The following is a 23,364-nucleotide window of genomic DNA, read 5'->3' as shown; positions in this document are numbered from 1 at the left end:
CAACCACTTTCTCAAGTACTTTTGATAGGAAGGGCAGTTTGGCGATGGGCCTGTAGTTGGATAGCATGTCCTATTCAAGTTGGGTTTCTTCAGAAAGGGGTTGACTGCAGCTGTTTTGAAGATCGATGGTATCTCTCCAGACAGCAGTTGATCAGGGTGGTGACAAGCATAAGCAGGCTAGATGAACAGGTTTTGAGTAGGGATGTAAGGATGTGGTCAAGGGAACAAATAGTGACTTTCATTTAAGAGATAATTAAAGTTGCTGAGGGGAGGGGCAGTCTGGGTTAGGGGCTCAGGAAGGGAGGTGCATGCCATCTTAGAGGCCATGATGTTTGTTCTGATGGTGTCAATCTTTGTCTTGAAAAGATCAGAGAAGTGATTGCACTGCTCAGATGAGGCTTCAGGAGAGGACAAGTTTGCGGGGTTAAAAAAGCAGTTGATGGTAGAGAACAGGGTTCTGGGGTTACCTGTGTTATTTTCAATCGTGGCAGAGTAGAAGGCTGATCGGGCTGTCTTTAAGGCAACAGAGTAGCTTCCCTGGTGGTCTTTATAGGCCAGTAGGTGGACAGCGAGGCCATCCTTCCTCCAATGTCTCTCAAGCTTATGGCCATGAGTCTTCATTCTGCGCAATTTATCAGTGATCCAAGGAGATGAGCATTGGAATGTTACTTCACATGTTTTTTCAGGTGCAAGGATGTTCAGGGCATTACTTGGAGTGCTGTTATGCAGATTTATCATGTTATCGAGTGCCAGCTCACTGCAGTCAGACTGGTGGGCTGGATGTGTTCCTGGAAGAGGGATGGGTTAAGTTTTCTTAAGTTGCGGAATTGAATGGTCTTCTTTGGGTGGTGGAGAGGAGTTGGAGTGGTCAGAGACAGTGTCTCATCCTTGCGGTCAGAGATGTCTAGCTCGATGACATCCAAGTCAGAGACAGAGACATTGCCAGTGATAATGAGGTCCAATATGTGTCCACAGTTGTGGATGGGAACATTTACATGTTGCACAAGGTTTAGACAGTCCAGCAAGTTAGCAGCCATAGAGCACTTGGGTGAGTTAACATGGATGTTCAAATCAAATGTATTTATATAGCCCTTCTTACATCAGCTGATATATCAAAGTGCTGTACCGAAACCCAGCCTAAAACCCCAAACAGCAAGCAATGCAGGTGTAGAAGCACGGTGGCTAGGAAAAACTCCCTAGAAAGGCCAAAACCTAGGAAGAAACCTTGAGAGGAACCAGGCTATGAGGGGTGGCCAGTCCTCTTCTGGCTGTGCCGGGTGGAGATTATAACAGAACATGGCCAAGATGTTCAAATGTTCATAAATGACCAGCATGGTCAAATAATAGTAATCACAGTGAACAGGTCAGGGTTCCATAAATGCAGGCAGAACAGTTAAAACTGGAGCAGCAGCACGGCCAGGTGGACTGGGGACAACAAGGAGTCATCATGCCAGGTAGTCCTGAGGCATGGTCCTCCGAGAGAGAGAAAGAAAGAATTAGAGAGAGCATACTTAAATTCACACAGGACACCGGATAAGACAGGAGAAATACTCCAGATTTAACAGACAGACTAGCCCCCCGACACATAAACTACTGCAGCATAAATACTGGAGGCTGAGACGGGAGGGGTCAGGAGACACTGTGGCCCCATCCAATGATTCCCCCGGACAGGGCCAAACAGGCAGGATATAACCCCACCCACTTTGCCAAAGCACAGCCCTCACACCACTAGAGGGATTTCTTCAACCACCAACTTACCATCCTGAGACAAGGCTGAGTATAGCCCACAAAGATCTCCGCCACGGCACAACCCAAGGGGGTGCGCCAACCCAGACAGGAAGACCACGTCAGTGACTCAACCCACTCAAGTGACGCACCCCTCCTAGGGACGGCATGGAAGAGCACCAGTAAGCCAGTGACTCAGCCCCTGGAATAGGGTTAGAGGCAGAGAATCCCAGTGGAGACAGGGGAACCGGCCAGGCAGAGACAGCAAGGGCGGTTTGTTGCTCCAGTGCCTTTCCGTTCCCCTTCACACTCCTGGGCCAGACTACACTCAATCATAGGACCTACTGAAGAGATGAGTCTTCAATAAAGACTTAAAGGTTGAGACCGAGTCTACATCTCTCACATGGGTAGGCAGACCATTCCATAAAAATTGAGCTCTATAGGAGAAAGCCCTGCCTCCAGCTGTTTGCTTAGAAATTCTAGATACAATTAGGAGGCCTGCGTCTTGTGACCGTAGCGTACGTGTAGGTATGTACGGCAGGACAAAATCGGAAAGATAGGTTGGAGCAAGCCCATGTAATGCTTTGTAGGTTAGCAGTAAAAGCTTGAAATCAGCCCTTGACTTAACAGGAAGCCAGTGTAGGGAGGCTAGCACTGGAGTAATATGATCACATTTTTTGGTTCTAGTCAGGATTCTAGCAGCTGTAATTTTTTATTTTTTATTTTTTTATTTTACCGTTATTTTACCAGGTAAGTTGACTGAGAACACATTCTCATTTACAGCAACGACCTGGGGAATAGTTTCAGGGGAGAGGAGGGGGATGAATGAGCCAATTGTAAGCTGGGGATGATTAGGTGGCCATGATGGTATGAGGGCCAGACTGGGAATTTAGCCAGGACACCGGGGTTAACACTCCTACTCTTACGATAAGTGCAATGGGATCTTTAATGACCTCAGAGAGTCAGGACACCCGTTTACAACTAGAGATGCCAATACAACCCTGTTCTGGTCACATTGCATTTTAGGCACAAATAAAAAGACACCTTAGTGGTCTTTGACTGTTGTGCACCGAAAATACAACTGGGCATCATTCCCCACAAGCAAAATGACAGATTACCTGTCAAACAGATTGACAGATACGCTCTCAATGTGAAAATAGAGACATTTTATGTTACAGTATTGGTGCATGTTTTACTCCAAACCCAGATGAAATCAATGGGGCAAAGATAGTGAATACTTCTCTTTGGTGCACTGGCTTCATAATCATAACAGAGCAAACACTGGCTAACAATGAAGAGAGGTGTTTGTATTCTGCTATTATGCAGAAGAATCAACAGCATGCCAAGACCAGTACAGATGATCAAAAATAACAAAATGGCGCACACACCATTCACATAAATAATATACAGTCAAACACATTGAAATGACAAAATAAAAGCAGCAAGTAAATCATTATTGGGAGACAGAACAAATCTAGAAAAAAAATATTTTTAGAGATGACACACCCACCACACAGACTACATATGATTCCTACGGAGTAGTAAGATGGTGTGATGCCTACTGAGTAGTAAGATGGTGTGATTCCTACTGAGTAGTAAGATGGTGTGATTCCTACTGAGTAGTAAGATGGTGTGATTCCTGCTGTGTAGTAAGATGGTGTGATTCCTACTGAGTAGTAAGATGGTGTGATTCCTACTGAGTAGTACGATGGTGTGATTCCTACTGAGTAGTAAGATGGTGTGATTCCTACTGAGTAGTAAGATGGTGTGATTCCTACTGAGAGGTAAGATGGTGTGATTCCTACTGAGTAGTAAGATGGTGTGATTCCTGCTGAGTAGTAAGATGGTGTGATTCCTGCTGTGTAGTAAGATGGTGTGATTCCTGCTGTGTAGTAAGATGGTGTGATTCCTGCTGTGTAGTAAGATGGTGTGATTCTTATTTGCCATCCATGGCGCTACTATATAAGGCGTCACAAAATAATCACACGGTGAATCCATATGTTGGATGACACATTTCAACCGTCACATCATGGCTCTCAAACTAATAACATTAAAGTTATAAAAATACATCTTTTTTTCTTTATATATAATTCATACCTGCCCTATTGGTTCAGTTGAAAGCATTCCCAGATGCTAGCATTAGCTTTGCAAGTTAACACGTATCAACAGCAAAGACATTCAAACAAGAACCTACACCCACTTAGTGCGCACGCACGCACGCACACATCGACAAAGACATGCCACGCAGACATGCCGTCAGTTCTGACACTACTATTGAGTCAAACGTGTCCATGTCAATGTCGTGGTTCTTTCGGCCCACGGAAGGGAGTGATTGAGAATATTTACCTTTATAGATTGTGAATGCTCGTTCGTACACATCTGTCACAAAGCAAAATGATCATCCTTATCAGCGTCAAAGTGAAGACACACTCTGCCTTGTTTCACAACACACAATATTTACAAATCCATGAGGCTGTGTGCACTGACAGAACTTTTCAGTAACCTCAATGTGGTGACATTTCAGACTAGCCTGAAGGTGGCACTCTGAATCCCTGCTAGGAGGGGCTAGTAAATGGTACTGGCCAGCTACCCATTCATACATAATTAGCACTAACTGAAATGTATTTAGTGCTTTATCCGGGTAGCCGGAAAGTAGAGCATTGCAGTAGTCTAACCTAGAAGTAACAAAAGCATGGATACATTTTTCTGCATCATTTTTGGACCGAAAATTTCTCATTTTTGCAATGTTACGTAAATGGAAAAAAGCTGTCCTTGAAACAGTCTTGATATGTTAGTCAAAAGATAGATCAGGGTCCAGAGTAACGCCGAGGTCCTTCACAGTTTTATTTGAGACGAATGTACAAACATCAAGATTAATTGTCAGATTCAACAGAAGATCTATTTGTTTTTTGGGAGCTAGAGCAAGCATCTCTGTTTGGTCCTAGTTTAAAAGTAGAAAGTTTGCAGCCATCCACTTCCTTATGTCTGAAACACAGGCTTCCAGTGAGGGCAATTTTGGGGCTTCACCATGTTTCATTGAAATGTACAGCTGTGTGTCATCCGCATAGCAGTGAAAGTTAACATTATGTTTTCGAATGACATCCCCAAGAGGTAAAATATATAGTGAAAACAATAGTGGTCCTAAAACGGAACCTTGAGGAACACCGAAATTTACAGGACAAACCATTCACAGAGACAAACTGATATCTTTCTGACAGATAAGATCTAAACCAGGCCAGAACTTGTCCGTGTAGACCTTTTTTTGTTGTTGAGGTTTAGTGTTTAGTGTGAATGATTTGTTCCAAATACAATGCATTTAATATTTTTTCTTGCCACCCATTCTGAAACTGACTGCAGCTGTTTAAGTGTTGCAGTGATTTCACTTGCTGTGGTAGCTGACGTGTATAGTGTTGAGTCATCAGCATACATAGACACACAGGCTTTACTCAGAGCCAGTGGCAGGTCATTAGTAAAGATTTTCAAAAGTAAGGGGCCTAGACAGCTGCCCTGGGGAATACCTGACTCAACCTGGATTATGTTGGAGAGGCTTCCATTAAAGAACACCCTTTGTGTTCTGTTAGACAGGTAATTCTCAATCCACAGTATAGCAGGGGATGTAAAGCCATAACACAGGTTTTTCCGCAGCAGATTATGATTGATCATGCTAAAAGCTGCACTGAAGTCTAACAAAACAGCTTCCACAATATTTGTATTATTAATCTCTCTCAGCCAATCATCAGTAATTTGTTTAAGTGCCGTACATGTTGAATGTCCTTCCCTGTAAGCATGCTGAAAATGTGTTGTTCATTTGTTTACTGTGAAATAGCATTGTTTCTGGTCGAACACAATCTTTTCCTACTATGGGTTGGTAGCAGGCGGATTGGTCGGCTGTTTGAGCCAGTAAAGGGTGCTTTGCTATTCCTGGCTAGCGGAAATTACTTTTGCTTCCCTCCAGCCCTCCTTGGCGTTGGTAAGGCCGGACCGGATACACACACTTTCCTGTAGGCTTAGATTGAAGTGATGGTAAATATGAGTGGCAATATCGTCCACTATCATCCTCAGTAATTTTCCATCCAAGTTGTTAGACCCAGGTGACTTGTCTTTGTTGATTGACAACAATATTTTTTTCACCTCTTCCAGACTCACTTTAAGGAATTCAAAATGACAATACTTGTCTTTCATAATTTGGTCAGTTATGCATGGATGTCTATAGGTTCAGATTTCGTTGATGGCTTGTTTGCTAATCTTGCCAATGAAAGTAGTTGACAATATCAGTTGGTTTTGTGATGAATGAACCATCTGATTCAATGAATGATGGAGCCGAGTTCTGAGTTCACCTTTTTGCCTAAAATGTAATTTAACCTCTATGGGCTAGGTGGGATGCTAGCGTGCCACCCGTGGTGCACTCCATCAACAGCAGGTGCATTTCAAGAGCGGCAAATTTGAATCCAAATAAATGTCAAAATTCAAATTTTTCAAAAATACAACTATTTTACACCATTTGAAAGATAAACATCTCCTTAATCTAACCACGTTTTACGATTTCAAAAAGGTTTTACGGCGAAAGCATAAATTTAGAGTATGTTAGGACAGTACATTTACAAGAGTTGTGTGTAATGTTTTGTCAAGTCAAAGACAGGGTCACCAAAACCATAAAACCAGCTAAAATGATGCACTAACCTTTTACAATCTCCATCAGATGACACTCCTAGGACATTATGTTAGACAATGCATGCATTTTTAGTTCTATCAAGTTCATATTTATATCCAAAAACAGCGTTTTACTATGGCATTGATGTTGAGGAAATCGTTTCCCTCCAATAACCGGCAGTCAAGTCAGCGTCACAAATTAAATAATTAAAATTAGAAAACATTGGTAAAATATTATATTGTCATTTAAAGAATTATAGATTTACATCTCTTGAACGCAATCAACTTGCCAGATTTAAAAATAACCTTACTGGGAAATCACACTTTGCAATAATCTGAGCACTGCGCCCAGAAAAATACGCGTTGCGATACAGACTAGACGTCATGTTGGGGAGATCTAAAATCGAAAATACTATGTAAATAATCCATTACCTTTGATTCTCTTCATCAGATGTCACTTCCAGGTATCACAGGTCCATAACGAATGTAGTTTTGTTCAAAAAAGCTCATCATTTATGTCCAAAAATCTCCGTCTTGTTCGCACATGATCTAAGCCAGCCGGACTTCTCGTCATGAACGAGGGGAAAAAATATATTTCCGTTCGTTCAAACATGTCAAACGTTGTATAGCATAAATCATTAGGGCCTTTTTTAACCAGAACATGAATAATATTCAAGGTGGACGAATGCATACTCTTTTATAATGTATTGGAACGAGGGTACCCAACATGAACTCGCGCGCCAGGTGTCTAATGGGACATCATCGTTCCATGGCTCTTGTTCGGTCAGATCTCCCTCCAGAAGACTCAAAACACTTTGTAAAGGCTGGTGACATCTAGTGGAAGCAATAGGAAGTGCCAAAATATTCCTAAACCCCTGTGTTTTTCAATGGGATAGGTTTAAAGTCAATACAACACATCAGGTATCCACTTCCTGTCAGAAAATGTCTCAGGGTTTTGCCTGCCAAATGAGTTCTGTTATACTCACAGACACCATTCAAACAGTTTTAGAAACTGTAGAGTGTTTTCTATCCATATATAATAAGTATATGCATATTCTAGTTACTGGGTAGGATTAGTAACCAGATTAAATCGGGTACATTTTTTTTATCCAGACGTGCAAATGCTGCCCCCTAGCCCTAACAGGTTTAAGGTGCTCCAAAGCTTTTTACTATCATCTTAATACCATTTATCTTTGTTTCATAGTACAGTTTGTTCTTCTTTTTTTAAGTTTAGTGTCACGATTTCTCAGTTTACAGTACATTTGCCAATCGGCTGTGCAGCCAGACTTATTTGCCATTCCTTTTGCCTCATCCCTCTCAACCATACACAGTTTTGTTCCTCATCAATCCCTGGGGATTTAACAGTTTTTAGTAATTTTCTTTATAGGTGCATGCTTATTAGTAACTGGAAACAGTAATTTCATGTGTCAAGTGCAGTGTCTATATTAGGCCCAGCCTTTTGGAACTTTGGTTTTCCTAGATATCATGCAGGTACTGGTACTGGTTACAGTTTGAAAGTCAATATTTAGGTCACTACTATATTATGATCACTACATCTGATGGGTTTGGATACCGCTTTAGAGCATATTTCTGCAGCATTAGTAAAGATGTGATCAATACATCTGGATAATTTCATTGCTGTCCTGTTTGTAACTACCCTGCTAGGTTGACTGATAAAACCTGAACCAGGTTGCAGGTACTGGTTACAGTCTGAAGCTTTTTCTTGAGTGGGCAGGTTGATGAAAGTCAATGTTTAGGTCACCCAGAAAATATACCTCTCTGTTGATATCAATCACATATTGTACAGATACTGACTGTTAGCACTTGGTGGTCTACTTCCTACTAGGTCAAACCACCTCAGTGCTAACAATATAACTCTGTTTCACAGATGCATGATTCTTGCATACAATAGCTTTAGGATTGACAGAGGCATTCAGGGGAGTTGGATGTACAGTGGGGGAAAAAAGGTATTTGATCCCCTGCTGATTTTGTACGTTTGCCCACTTACAAATAAATGATCAGTCTATAATTTTAATGGTAGTTTTATTTGAACAGTGAGAGACAGAATAACAACCAAAAAATCCAGAAAAACGCAGGTCAAAAAAGTTATACAATTATTTGCATTTTAATGAGGGAAATAAGTATTTGACCCCTCTGCAAAACATGACTTAGTACTTGGTGGCAAAACCCTTGTTGGCAATCAGAGAGGTCAGACGTTTCTTGTAGTTGGCCACCAGGTTTGCACACATCTCAGGAGGGATTTTGTCCCACTCCTCTTTGCAGATCTTCTCAAAGTCATTAAGGTTTCGAGGCTGACGTTTGGCAACTCGAACCTTCAGCTCCCTCCACAGATTTTCTATGGGATTAAGGTCTAGAGACTGGCTATGCCACTCCAGGACCTTAATGTGCTTCTTCTTGAGCCACTCCTTTGTTGCCTTGGCCGTGTGTTTTGGGTCATTGTCATGCTGGAATACCCATCCACGACCCATTTTCAATGCCCTGGCTGAGGGAAAGATGTTCTCACCCAAGATTTGATGGTACATGGCCCCGTCCATCGTCCCTTTGATGCGGTGAAGTTGTCCTGTCCCCTTAGCAGAAAAACACCCCCAAAGCATAATGTTTCCACCTCCATGTTTGACGGTGGGGATGGTGTTCTTGGGGTCATGGGCAGCATTCCTCCTCCTCCAAACACGGCGAGTTGAGTTGATGCCAAAGAGCTCCATTTTGGTCTCATCTGACCACAACACTTTCACCAGTTGTCCTCTGAATCATTCAGATGTTCATTGGCAAACTTCAGACAGGCATGTATGTGTATTCTTGAGCAGGAGGACCTGGCGGGCGCTGCAGGATTTCAGTTCTTCACGGCGTAGTGTGTTACCAATTGTTTTCTTGGTGACTATGGTCCCAGCTGTCTTGAGATCATTGACAAGATCCTCTCGTGTAGTTCTGGGCTGATTCCTCACTGTTCTCATGATCATTGCAACCCCACGAGGTGAGATCTTGCATGGAGCCCCAGGCCGAGGGACATTGACAGTTCTTCTGTGTTTCTTCCATTTGCGAATAATCGCACCAAATGTTGTCACCTTCTCACCAAGCTGCTTGGCGATGGTCTTGTAGCCCATCCCAGCCTTGTGTAGGTCTACAATCTTGTCCCTGACATCCTTGGAGAGCTCTTTGGTCTTGGCCATGGTGGAGAGTTTGGAATCTGATTGATTGATTGCTTCTGTGGACAGGTGTCTTTTTTACAGGTAACAAGCTGCGGTTAGGAGCACTCCCTTTAAGAGTGTGCTCCTAATCTCAGCTTGATACATGTATGAAAGACACCTGGGAGCCAGAAATTTTTCTGATTGAGAGGGGGTCAAATACTTATTTCCCTCATTAAAATGCAAATCAATTTATAACATTTTTGACATGCGTTTTTCTGGATTTTTTTGTTGTTATTCTGTCTCTCACTGTTCAAATAAACCTACCATTAAAATTATAGACTGATCCTTTCTTTATCAGTGGGCAAACGTACAAAATCAGCAGGGGATCAAATACTTTTCTCCCCCACTGTACATAAATTGGGTTTCTAATATTATGACTGCCAATGCCCCTGGGACAATGTACATTTGCAGCAGAACTACAACTCAGCGACACAGTGGTAGGGATTATCTGCACAGGGTTGGGTCACTGATAAGTAATTTTCTCAGCACAGCCTTGACATTTTTGGACAGGGTCCAGGAGCTACGATTTTTTGCCCCGTGAACCGAGATGTTTCTCACCATAGAGCTGCCAATGATGACAGCTGGTGAAATGGTTGAGGAGGTCCGGCTATTCTTTCGCCTCGAGTGGTTTAGAAGACCGCTCAAGGACCGATGGGAGGTGGGGCCCGATGGTCCCGAGCCAGCTGTAGAATCCATTTTGGCTGATGAAGGGGCAGGCGTCTCAGACACACTCACGGTCCGATGAGGGGGGGGGGATCTTTGAAGATCTGAACCCGACATAGGATCCCCCATAGAGCTGCCTAAAACAACAGCTGGCGAGATGGGAGAGGAAAACCCCCCAGTCAGAACATGGGACGAAGGCACAGGTACCTCTTGATCCGATCTTGTAGCAGAAGCCCGCAGGGATGAAGGCGGCGGAACCTCTGGATCCAGGGCAGCGAAGCCAAGGAGGCCCCTATTGCCAAAGGCTTCTGCTTTTGACTTCCACGGCGAGTGACGTGCCTCCATTGTTGGTTGGTAGGTTGCCTCGCTTCACGTTCTTAGGAAGCTATGCAGTAATTTGTATTTTTATGTATTATTTATTACATTGTTAGCCCAGAAAACCTTAACCCCTGGTCGGGCTCGACAGCCAGCGAAAAATCCTATCGCCATTAGCATAACAAAATTGAATTTTTATTTAAAAAAAAAAAAAAATCAAATTATATCGTTTTATAGATACTCCTCTCCTGAATCGAACCACGTTGTCCGATTGCAAAAAGACTTTACAGCAAAAGCAAAACAATAGATTATGTTAGAGGAGTATATCGTAAAAGTAGCCATATAGCCATTTTCCGACCAACCACATGCATCACAAATAACCAAAAAACAGCTAAATGCAGCACTAACCTTTGACAATCTTCATCAGATGACACACCTAGGACATCATATTACACAATACATGCATTCTTTTGTTCGATAAAGTTCATATTTATATATAAAAACAGCATTTTACATCGGCGCGTAACGTTGACTAACTATTTACCCTCAAATGCATCCGGTGAAACAGCACTACAATTTACTAAATTACTATTCGAAAACATTTTAAAAATGTAATATTGTCATTCTAAGATTTATAGATGAATATCTCTTGAAAGCACCTGTAATGCCAGATTTAAAAATAACTTTACTGGGTAATCACACTTTGCGATAAAAGGGGATGCGATACTCAGAACAATACGCTAGCAATACAGGTCAGCGCCATCTTGGAACAATCGCATATCAAATCTAGTCTTGTATACTATTGTCAATAATCCCTTACCTTTGATTATCTTCATCCTTAGGCACTTCCAGGAATCCCAGGTCCACAAAAAATGTATTTTCGTTCGAAAAAGTTCATCCTTTATGTTCCAATAGCTTGTTCTTGTTAGCCCGTTCTGAAGGCTGCACCAAAAGTTCAGACGTGCGCGGGGCTACTCTTTCAACAAAATGCATTTTTTTCTTATTTAGGTTCGTTCAAACATGTCAAACGTTGTATAACATAAATCTTTAGGGCCTTTTTCAACCAAAGCTCCAATAAGATTCAAGGGGGACGATTGCATTGTCTTTATAAACGTTTCGAAAGGGGAGGGTAGCCAGGGGCGCCGGCGTCATAATGGTGATGGCCCTCCTCATGTGACCACGTTCCACAGCGTGTCATTCAGTCAGTTTTCACAGTAGGAGACTCAAATCACTTTGTAAAGACTGGGGACATCTAGTGGAAGCAATAGGAAGTGCTCAATGAACCATTGCTCACGGTGTGATTTATAGGCAACGAGATGAAGTTGAGTCCGCAATTCAGAATTCCACTTCCTGTTTCGATCTGTCTCTGGGTTTTGACTGCCATATGAGTTCTGTTATACTCACAGACACCATTCAAACAGTTTTAGAAACTTTAGGGTGTTTTCTATCCACAAGTATTAATTATATGCATATCCTAGCTTCTGAGTTTGAGTAGTAGGCCGTTTAAAATGGGCACAATTTTTTTTCAAAAAGCGCTGTAGCGTCCCCTATCCTAGGCGACCGTCAAGAGGTTTAGTGTTATTACATATAGCCGGGAAGAACTATTGGATATAAGAGCGATGTCAACTTACCAACATTATGACCAGGAATGCGACTTTCCTGACCTCCACCCTGGACATTGGTCCTAATCCCAGAGGCCGACCCAAAACAACGTCGTTGCCGCAGGAGAGGCAGACGGAGCGGGCTCCTGGTCAGACTCAGAAGGCGAGCATACCATCCACCGCTTGCGAGCATACTACTCGCCAATGTCCAGTCTCTAGACAACGAGGTGGATGACATTAGGGCACGAGTTGAATTCCAGAGAGACATCAGAGATTGTAACATTCTCTGTTTCACGGAAACATGGCTCACTCGGGATATGTTGTCAGAGTCGGTACCGCCACTCGGTTTCTTCATGCATTGCGCCTACAGAGACAAACATCTCTCTGGTAAAAAGAAGGGCGGGGGTGTATGACTCATGATTAAAGACTCATGGTGTAATCATAACAACATACAGGAACTCAAGTCCTTTTGTTCACCTGACCTAGAATTACTTACAATCAAATGCCGATCGCATTATCTTCCAAGAGAATAGTCTTCGATTTTAGTCACAGCCATGTATATCCCCCCAAGCAGATACCCTGAAAGAACTTCACTGGACTCTATGTAAACTGGAAACCATATACCCTGAGACTGCATTTACTGTAACAATAAGTTGGGTGAATTTTGACTCATTCCTCGTGACAGAGCTGGTGTAACTGAGTCAGGTTTGTAGGCCTCCTTGATCGCACACGCTTTTTCAGTTCTGCCCAGAAACTTTCTATAGGATTGAGGTCAGGGCTTTGTGATGGCCACTCCAATACCTTGACTTTGTTGTTCTTACGCCATTTTGCCACGACTTTGGAAGTATGCTTGGGGTCATTGTCCATTTGGAAGACCCATTTATGACCAAGCGTTATCTTCCTGACTGATGTCTTGAGATGTTGCTTCAATATATCCACATAATTTTCCTACCTCATGATGGCATCTATTTTGTGAAGTGCACCAGTCCCTCCTGCAGCAAAGCACCCCCACAACATGATGCTGCCACCCCCGTGCTTCACAGTTGGGATGGTGTTCTTCAACTTGCAAGCCTCCCCCTTTTTCCTCCATACACAGCGATGGTCATTATGACCAAGCAGTTCTATTTTTGTTTCATCAGACCAGAGGACATTTCCCCAAAAAGTATGATCTTTGTCCCCATGTGCAGTTGCAAACCGTAGTCTGGCTTTTTTATGGCGGTTTTGGAGCAGTGGCTTCTTCCTTGCTGAGCGGCCTTTCAGGTTATGTCGATATAGGACTGGTTTTACTGTGGATATAGATACTTTTGTACCTGTTTCCTCCAGCATCATCACAAGGTCCTTTGCTGTTCTGGGATTGATTTGCACTTTTTGCACCAAAGTACGTTCATCTCTAGGAGAAAGAACATGTCTCTTTCCTGAGCGGTATGACGGCTGCGTGGTCCCATAGTGTTTATATTTGCGTACTATTGTTTGTACAGATGAAGGTGGTACCTTCAGGTGTTTGGAAATTGCTCCCAAGGATGAACCAGACTTGTGGAGGTCCACACATTTTTTTTGGAGGTCTTGGCTGATTTCCTTTCATTTTCCCATGATGTCAAGCAAAGAGGCACTGCGTTTGAAGGTAGGCCTTGAAATACATCCACAGGTACACCTCCAATTGACTCAAATTATGTCAATTAGCCTATCAGAAGCTTCTAATGCCATGACATCATTTTCTGTAATTTTTAAAGCTGTTTAAAGGCACAGTCAACTTAGTGTATGTAAACTTCTGACTCACTGGAATTGTGATACAGTGAATTATCCTCTCTAGGGGAGGTGGGACGAAATCGTCCCACACTATTCAACAGCCAGTGACAAATCAGAGCGCCAAATTTAAAACCTCATAATGTCATAATTCAAAGTTCTCAAACATAGGACTATTTTACACCATTTTATAGATACACTTCTCCTGAATCGAACCACGTTGTTCGATTTCCAAAAGGCTTTACAGCGAAAGCAAAACATTAGATTATGTTAGGAGAGTACATAGACACAAATAATCACACAGCCATTTTCCAAGCAAGCATATATGTCACGTAAACCCAAACCACAGCTAAATGCAGCACTAACCTTTGATGATCTTCATCAGATGACACTCCTAGGACATTATGTTATACAATACATGCATGTTTTGTTCAATCAAGTTCATATTTATATCAAAACCCAGCTTTTTACATTATGTGATGTTCAGAACTAGCATACCCACCGAAAACTTCCGGTGAATTTACTAAATTACTCACGATAAACGTTGACAGAATACATAACAATTATTTTAAGAATTATAGATACAGAACTCCTTTATGCAATCGCTATGTCCGATTTTAAAATAGCTTTTCGGCGAAAGCACATTTTGCAATATTCTAAGTACATAGCTCGGCCATCACGGCTAGCTAATTTGAGACCCACCAAGTTTGGGGCTCACTAAACTCAAAATTACTATTAGAAAAATTGGATTACCTTTGCTGTTCTTCGTCAGAATGCACTCCCAGGACTTCATCTTCAACAACAAATGTTGTTTTGGTTCCAAATAATCCATAGTTACATCCAAATACCGCCGTTTTGTTCATGCGTTCAGGTAACTATCCAAACGGTGACGCGCGACAAAAAATTTCAAAATATTCCATTACCGTACTTCGAAGCATGTCAAACGCTGTTTAAAATCAATTTTTATGCTACTTTTCTCGTAAAATAGCGATAATATTCCATCCAGGCAACGTTGTATTCATTCAAAGGCTGAAAGAAAAAAAATGGAGAAGTCTTGTGAACGCGCATCTCAGTCTCACTGTCCCCAGGCTGACCACTCACAAACAGAGCTGTTGTACGTTGCCCAGAGACAGCAGACACCCCATTCCACTTTCTGGCGGCTTTAGAGAGCCAATGGAAGCCTTAGAAAATGTCACGTTACAGCACAGATGCTGTATTTTCGATAGAGATGCAACAGAAGGACAACAAATTGTCAGACAGGGCACTTCCTGTATGGATTTTTCTCAGTTTGTGGCCTGCCATATGAGTTCTGTTATACTCACAGACACCATTCAAACAGTTTTAGAAACTTTAGAGTGTTTTCTATCCAAATCTACTAATTATATGCATATTCTAGTTTCTGGGAAGGAGTAGTAACCAGATTAAATCGGGTTCGTTTTTATCCGGCCGTGAAAATACTGCCCCCTATACCACAACAGATTATAATTGAAATAATCTGTCTGTAAACAATTGTTGGAAGAATTACTTGTGTTATGCACAAAGTAGATGTCCTAACCGACTTGCCAAAACTATAGTTTGTTAACAAGACATTTTTGGAGTGGTCGAAAAACGAGTTATAATGATTTCAACCTAAGTGTATGTAAACTTCCGACTTCAACTGTATATACTGTATTTTACACCATCTAATGCATCTTGCCTATGCCGCACGGCCATTGCGCATCCGTATATTTATATGTACATATTCTTATGCCATCCCCTTCCATTGTATGTGTAAGGTAGTCGTTGTGAATTTGTTAGATTACTTGTTAGATATTACTGCACTTTCGGAACTAGAAGCACAAGCATTTCCCTTCACTCGCATTAACATCTGCTAACCATGTGTATGTGACCAATAAAATTTGATTTGATTTATTCTGTTTGACTTGAATTGATCTCATGTCTTTATTATTTCAAATGACTTTATGGAGACTCTGCCTCCGTTTAGATTTTGGTCATTTAGCAGACGCCCATATCCAGAGCCCCTTGCAGTCAGTGCATTCATCTAAGGTTCCTGCATCTAGTGTTCCTCAATGGTGTAGTGTTAGCATCTCTACTTCACCCCTCACTACATGGAAAAACCCTCTGGACTAGGAAGCTAATAGAAGCTAATGGACATATCATTCCACCTGATGGCCTACTAGAGCACTGGTGTCTATTGTCTTATGCAGTACTGTGTTATTCTGTGTGACTGGAAGAGATAAAATATCCCAGCCATGAAAGGGTATTCTAAGGACACACGCCATACTTATACAGCCTAGTGGTGTTTAACTTGGACGAAGTGTGCCCTGGGTGTTTTCAGGAAAGAGGGTTTTAATTTGGGGCTGAGAGCACTTAGAGTATGAAAAGGTCAAAGTACTAGTCTGTTGATTTTATACAAGGCATTCCACTCCAACCATCTGACCATACTGCCATCTATTGCAAGACGTTTTATTTATGTGACGGTTATTATTATTTTGTTTTTGAGAGCTTTAGGTGTGTGTGTGTGTGTGTGTGTGTGTGTGTGTGTGTGTGTGTGTGTGTGTGTGTGTGTGTGTGTGTGTGTGTGTGTGTGTGTGTGTGTGTGTGTGTGTGTGTGTGTGTGTGTGTGTGCGTGCGTGCGCGCGCTCATGTGTGTTGAAGTGTTGCATGGTATACCGAAACTTTACTTATTCAATCCAAGAATATGAAAAATTGTTGGATACTATATCTATATATATTTTTTTTAACTTTTGATACTTCTGTCAAATGTGTTGATTGTATGATTGTATAGTTGATTCATTAATGCATAAATGTCTGTTTCTGAAAAATGTTGACAAAAAAATTGTAATGTTATTGAATTTAAAGATACCCAACGATTAAACAGAGCAGCAACTGAGTTTATCTGTCTGGATCAAGTGCCATTCTGTGACTTTGGCTAATATGCCTTGTTTTTTTGCCCTTGTATCATTTTGGTGTCGTTTTGGTATCGAATATCGTGATGATGGTATCGAGTATTGTGATACTGAACCTGATCCTAAACCTTTGTATCGTGACAACACTAGTGTGTGGCTGGGTATCAGTTCTGGAATGATAGATGGCTGCTCCCAGAAATACCCATACTGGTATCATGTTAACAAACACAGCTGTGAGAGAAGTCTAACAATCCAAAATGGAACCTGAAAAAGAGAGGAAAAAGATTGGGGAAGAAAAAGAGGGCAAAGTGGCAGGAAAAGAGGGTGGGAGGGGACAAAGAGAGAGAGGGATGAAGAAAAAGAGTGATGGCTAGAAAAGGAGGGTGACAGGAAGAGAGAGGAGGGAGGGTTATAAGAGAGAGAGAAAGGGGTCTCTGGAATGGGCTGTATTGAGCTAGCTGCGTCCAATTCATCAGGAATGTCTGGGTTTGCAGTGAGTGGTTGCGTCCGAAATGGCACCCTGTGAAGTATGGTCAAAGGTAGTGCACTATATAGGGTGCCATTAGAGACGCAACCCCTGGTATTCTTAGCATAGGAGTGGCAGAACATCTGATCTAGGGGGAAAAGTGTGTTTTACTCGTTTCATGCCGTTCTTTTTTCTTTCCCTTTTTGTCTCAACATTAAAACACACATCTGGAGATCGTCAGTGGCCCTGGAGGAAAGTGGGAGCGCGAAGAGGAGAAAGGGCAGGGAAGGGGAATATAGAAGAGAGATGGATGTACAGAGGAGATAAGTAGAGAGAGGGATGGGCGAGAGAGCAGAGATACAGTGACTAGTATAACAGGAAAAATAAAGATGATACAGGGAAAGAGACAAGAGAAGGGTGGGTGTGTCACTGTAGCCTCGTGTGTGTGTGTGTGTGTGTGTGTGTGTGTGTGTGTGTGTGTGTGTGTGTGTGTGTGTGTGTGTGTGTGTGTGTGTGTGTGTGTGTGTGTGTGTGTGTGTGTGTGTATCACTGTACTACAGCTGTGGCAGGCACATCTCCATCACCCCAGCAACAGGGGGAACTATTTGTCCTCTATCCACAGACCACTTGATCCAGACACACCCTTATATCCCTCTGCCTGTTGCTCTGTGTGTGTGCGTGCGTGTTGGTGGTTATTTTTCTCCCCTCCAGTAAATGTTATTTCACCTCAGCAAACTGCTCAACACTGAAATTATGCATTTTGTATGAGGGGCTTTAGTTTGCCCAAATGTGTTATTGGATTATGGCTTCCCAAAGAACATTCTATTATTTATGAATTAAATTGGGAGCCTCTCCTCCCTTCCCAATGATTTGGACCCTGAACAAATAGAGCAGATGAATGGAGAGAGAGAACAGAGAGGATAAATGTCCATTGCTTCAATGTCACCTTGAGTTTTATTTGGTAAACCCCACAGACGATAGAAGCAGGCACGCATGCACACACACTCAAAGCTATACACAGATAGGGGAGGTCATCCTCTCCCACTCATTGAGCGTGTAATGAGCCATGTTAGTGCAATGAGCCACTTAGTGCTGCACCTCTGCTACCTGAGAACAACACTGCTCTCCTGCTTAGAGGGAATGGAGTGTGTGTTTGTGTGTAAATGTATTTGATTGAGGAAGAAGATTTCTGCCAATACCATGGAGCCTTTTGAATGGGGCCTGGTTTATACAGGTTATGTAACACAGAATAAAGAAAATCAACCGAAGCACAAAAGGAGGCAGAGCTGTATGTTTGGGCAGCATCAGAGACACTGGTGCATGGCCATTCATCAGGTGGACATTGTCTTCTGGGCAGAGAAGCTTCTGAGTAATACGGAGTCCCAAATGGCATCCTATTCTCTTATAGTGCACTACTTTTGACCAGGGCCCATATGGTAGTATTGCTCTATATGTGGAATAAGGTGATATTTAGGACTCACCCAGAGAAAGGGGTGGTTCATTATAGATGGGTGAGCTGGCAATGTTATAAAAATGATGTGCATGCTTCCATGGGGCATAATTCAGCGTGTTGTTGTGATTCTGGATGGCCAGATTGCTAGCAAGAATGACAAACTGCCATGTGGGGAAGTAGCTCGTTTCATCTTGTTCTTGATATCATGTCTTGTTTTGAGGTGTTTTGACTGATTTCATGTCAATGCTAATATGGCAAACATTTGCTAGCTAGCTATCCAACAATGGTAATGATGTATTTGAGAGACAACAAGTGCTCATTTTGCAAATTAAGTTATGTTTTCAATAAACACTGGAGACGAAATATAGCTTCCATGTTGTCAACAATCTAAGCCAACCCAGTCTGTTTTGCAATATAGTTGCGCATCCGTGGGTTTTGTTGCTAAACAACCAACCCGTCTATACCACACTGTCTATACCAGACTACCAGGAAATGCCTAGTGGATCATACAGAAATAAACGCAGAACATTCAGAGACAAATTTTAACGGGTTATGAAATGGTAATGTTAATACAGCATTACTGACGTGCCTGGTTAAAAAAAGGTAATAAAAAAGAAAAGAATTAGGGTGTGTATATTTATGCAACAAAGAACATAAAATGGTAATAAGCAAATACACTTGTTTTGCTGTTTTATGGTTAAAGCCAGAATCCTGAGTCTGGGTTTCAGCCCAATGTTTACCCCATCACTTGTTGAGGGGATGGGACTGGGGTAACCACACACAAATGAATAGACAGAGCTATATTGAAGCTATACAGTGCATTCAGAAAGTATTCACACCCCTGACTTTTTCCACATTTTGTTGTGTTACAGCCTGAATTTAAAATGGATTACATTTAGATTTTATTTTCACTGTCATACACACAATACCCATAATGTCAAAGAGGACTCATGTTTTTTTATTTTTTTACAAAATAATAAAAAATGTATTGAGTCAAAAGGAATCAACCCCTTTGTTATGGCAAGCCAACATTTTTTTATTTATTATTTCACCTTTATTTAACCAGGTAGGCTAGTTGAGAACAAGTTCTCATTTACAACTGTGGCCTGGCCAAGATAAAGCAAAGCAGTGCGACACAAACAACAACACAGAGTTGTACATGGAATAAACAAACATACAGTCAATAAATCAATAGAAAAAGTCCATATACAGTGTGTGCAATTGAGGTAGGATAAGGGAGGTAAGGCAATAAATAGGCCATAGTAGTGAAATAATTACAATATAGCAATTAAACACTGGATGTGCAGAAAATGAGTGTGCAAGTAGAGATACTGGGGTGCAAAGGAGGAAAATAAATAACAGTATGGGGATGAGGTAGTTGGATGGGCTATTTACAGATGGGCTATGTACAGGTGCAGTGATCTATGAGCTGCTCTGACAGCTGGTGCTTAAAGCTAGTGAGGGAGATATGAGTCTCCAGCTTCAGTAATTTTTGCAGTTCGTTCCAGTCATTGGCAGCAGAGAACTGGAAGGAAAGGTGGCCGAAGGAGGAATTGGCTTTGGGGGTGACCAGTGAAATATACCTGCTGGAGGGCGTGCTACGGGTGGGTGCTGCTATGGTGACCAGTGAGCTGAGATAAGGCGGGGCTTTACCTAGCAAAAACTTATAGAGGACCTGGAGCCAGTGGGTTTGGCGACGAATATGTAGCGAGGGCCAGCCAATGAGAGCATACAGGTCGCAGTGGTGGGTAGTATATGGAGCTTTGGTGAAAAAATGGATGGCACTGTGATAGACTGCATCCAATTTGCTGAGTAGAGTGTTGGAGGCTATTTTGTAAATTACATCGCCGAAGTCAAGGATCGGTAGGATAGTCAGTTTTACGAGGGTATGTTTGGCAGCATGAGTGAAGGATGCTTTGTTGCAAAATAGGAAGACGATTTTAGATTGAATTTTGGATTGGAGATGCTTAATGTGAGTCTGGAAGGAGAGTTTACAGTCTAACCAGACACCTAGGTATTTGTAGTTGTCCACATATTCTAAGTCAGAACCGTCCAGAGTAGTTATTCTGGACGGGCGGGCAGGTGTGGGCAGCGATCGGTTGAAGAGCATGCATTTAGTTCTACTTGGATTTAAGAGCAGTTGGAGTCCACGGAAGGAGAGTAGTATGCCAATGAAGCTCGTCTGGTTAGTTAACACAGTGTCCAAAGAAGGGCCAGAAGTATACAGAATGGTGTCGTCTGCGTAGAGGTGGATCAGAGAATCACCAGCAGCAAGAGCGACATCATTGATGTACACAGAGTCGGCCTGAGAATTGAACCCTGTGGCACCCCCATAGAGACTGCCAAAGGTCCGGACAACAGGCCCTCTGATTTGACACACTGAACTCTATCTGAGAAGTAGTTAGTTAGTAGTTAGTGAACCAGGCGTGGCAGTCATTTGAGAAACCAAGGCTATTGAGTCTGCCGATAAGAATGTGGTGATTGACAGAGACGAAAGCCTTGGCCAGGTCGATGAATACAGTATTGTCTCTTATCGATGGCGGTTATGATATCGTTTAGGACCTTGAGCGTGGCTGAGGTGCACCCATGACCAGATTTCATAGCGGAGAAGGTACGGTGGGATTCAAAATGGTCGGTGAACTGTTTTGGCTTTCTAAGACCTTAGAAAAGCTGGTAAGGATAGATATAGGTGGTCCCGTGTGGCTCAGTTGGTAGAGCATGGTGTTTGCAACGCCAGGGTTGTGGGTTCGATTCCCACGCGGGACCAGTACAATTTTTTTTTTAATGAAATGTATGCATTCACTACTGTAAGTCGCTCTGGATAAGAGCGTCAGCTAAATGACTAAATTTAAAATTATATAGGTCTGTAGCAGTTTGGGTCTAGAGTGTCTCCCCCTCTGAAGAGGGGGATGACCGCGGCAGCTTTCCAATCTTTGGGGATCTCAGACGTTACGAAAGAGAGGTTGCATAGGCTAGTAATTGGGGTTGCAACAATTTTGGCAGATCATTTTAGAATGAGAGGGTCCAGATTGTCTAGCCCGGGTGATTTGTAGGGGTCCAGATTTTTAAGCTCTTTCAGAACATCAGCTGTCTGGATTTGGGTGAAGGAGAAATGGGGGTCTTGGGCAAGTTGCTGTGGGGGGTGCAGGGCTGTTGACCGGGGTAGGGGTAGCCAGGTGAAAAGCATGGCCAGCCGTAGAAAAATGCTTATTGAAATCCTCAATTATCGCAGATTTATCGGTGGTGACAGTGTTCCCTAGCCTCAGTGCAGTGGGCAGCTGGGAGGAGGTGCTCTTATTCTCCATGGACTTTACAGTGTCCCAGAACTTTTTGGAGTTTGTGCTACAGGATGCAAATTTCTGTTTGAAAAGGCTAGCCTTTGCTTTCCTAACTGCCTGTGTATATTGGTTCCTAACTTCCCTGAAAAGTTGCATATCGCAGGGGCTATTCGATGCTAATGCGGTACGCCACAGGATGTTTTTGTGCTGATCAAGGGCAGTCAGGTCTGGAGTGAACCAAGGGCTATATCTGGTTCTACATTTTTTGAATGGGGCATGCTTATTTAAGATGTTGAGGAAAGCACTTTTAAAGAATAACCAGGCATCTCCTACTGACGGAATGAAGTCAATATCCTTCCAGGATACCCGGGCCAGGTCGATTAGAAAGGCCTGCTCGCTGAAATGTTTTAGGGAGCGTTTGACAGTGATGAGGGGTGGTCGTTTGACCGCAGACCCATTTCAGACGCAGGCAATGAGGCAGTGATCGCTGAGATCCTGGTTGAAGACAGCAGAGGTGTATTTGGAGGGCAGGTTGGTGAGGATGATATCTATGAGGGTGCCCGTGTTTACGGATTTGGGTAGATCAGGAGTGATAATGTGCATAACAAGTCGCTAACAAGTCACAACTCACTCTGTGTACAATAATAGTGTTGAACATGATTTTTGAATGACTACCTCATCTCTGTACCCCACACATGAAATGATGTGTAAGGTCCCTATGTCGACCAGTGAATTTCAAACAAAGAATTGCACCTATTGGTAGATGGGTAAAAATAAAATAGCAGACATGAAACATCCCTTTGATCTTGGTGAAGTTGCTATTTACATTTTGGATGGTGTATCAATACACTCAGTCACTACAAAGATGGAGGAGTTGTTCCTCACTCATTTGCCAGAGAGAAAGGACACAACTCAGGGATTTCACTATTGGGCCAATGGTGACTTTAAAACAGTTACAGAGTTTAATGGCTGTGATAGGAGAAAACTGAGGATGAATCAACAACATTGTAGTTACTCCACAATACTAACCTAATTGACATAGTGATAAGAAGGAAGCCCGTACAGAATAAAAATATTCCAAAACATTAATCCTGTGTAAGGGCTGTCGTGAGAGAGAGTAGACCAAGGTGCAGCGGAGTTAGTGTTCATCATTGAATATTTAATCACAGAAAGAACACTATACAAACAAAACAAGAAAACTGACAGCCAAACAGTCCTGTCAGGTGCAAAACACTCAACAGAAACAATTACCCACAAAACCCAAAGGAAAAACATGCTCCTTATGTGTGACTCCCAATCAGAAACAACGAGCTTCAGCTGTGCCTGATTGGGAGCCACACATGGCCCAAAACAAA

At 42.4% G+C, this 23,364-nt stretch overlaps 1 protein-coding gene and 1 non-coding gene across 4 annotated transcripts in view; both read left to right on the top strand.

Moving 5' to 3' along the window:
* Positions 1 to 23,364, top strand: part of nalcn (sodium leak channel, non-selective) — a 357,726-nt gene that overhangs the window by 254,475 nt on the left and 79,887 nt on the right. The gene's annotated exons all lie outside the window — the stretch shown is intronic.
* trnaa-ugc (transfer RNA alanine (anticodon UGC)) lies at positions 21,423 to 21,498 on the top strand. The gene has a single exon. It is a non-coding gene; the product is annotated as a tRNA-Ala (tRNA).

This window comes from Salmo salar, chromosome ssa21 (assembly GCF_905237065.1).
Source record: "Salmo salar chromosome ssa21, Ssal_v3.1, whole genome shotgun sequence".
NCBI classification, from domain to species: domain Eukaryota; kingdom Metazoa; phylum Chordata; class Actinopteri; order Salmoniformes; family Salmonidae; genus Salmo; species Salmo salar.
This window is presented reverse-complemented; position numbering and strand designations above follow the sequence as displayed.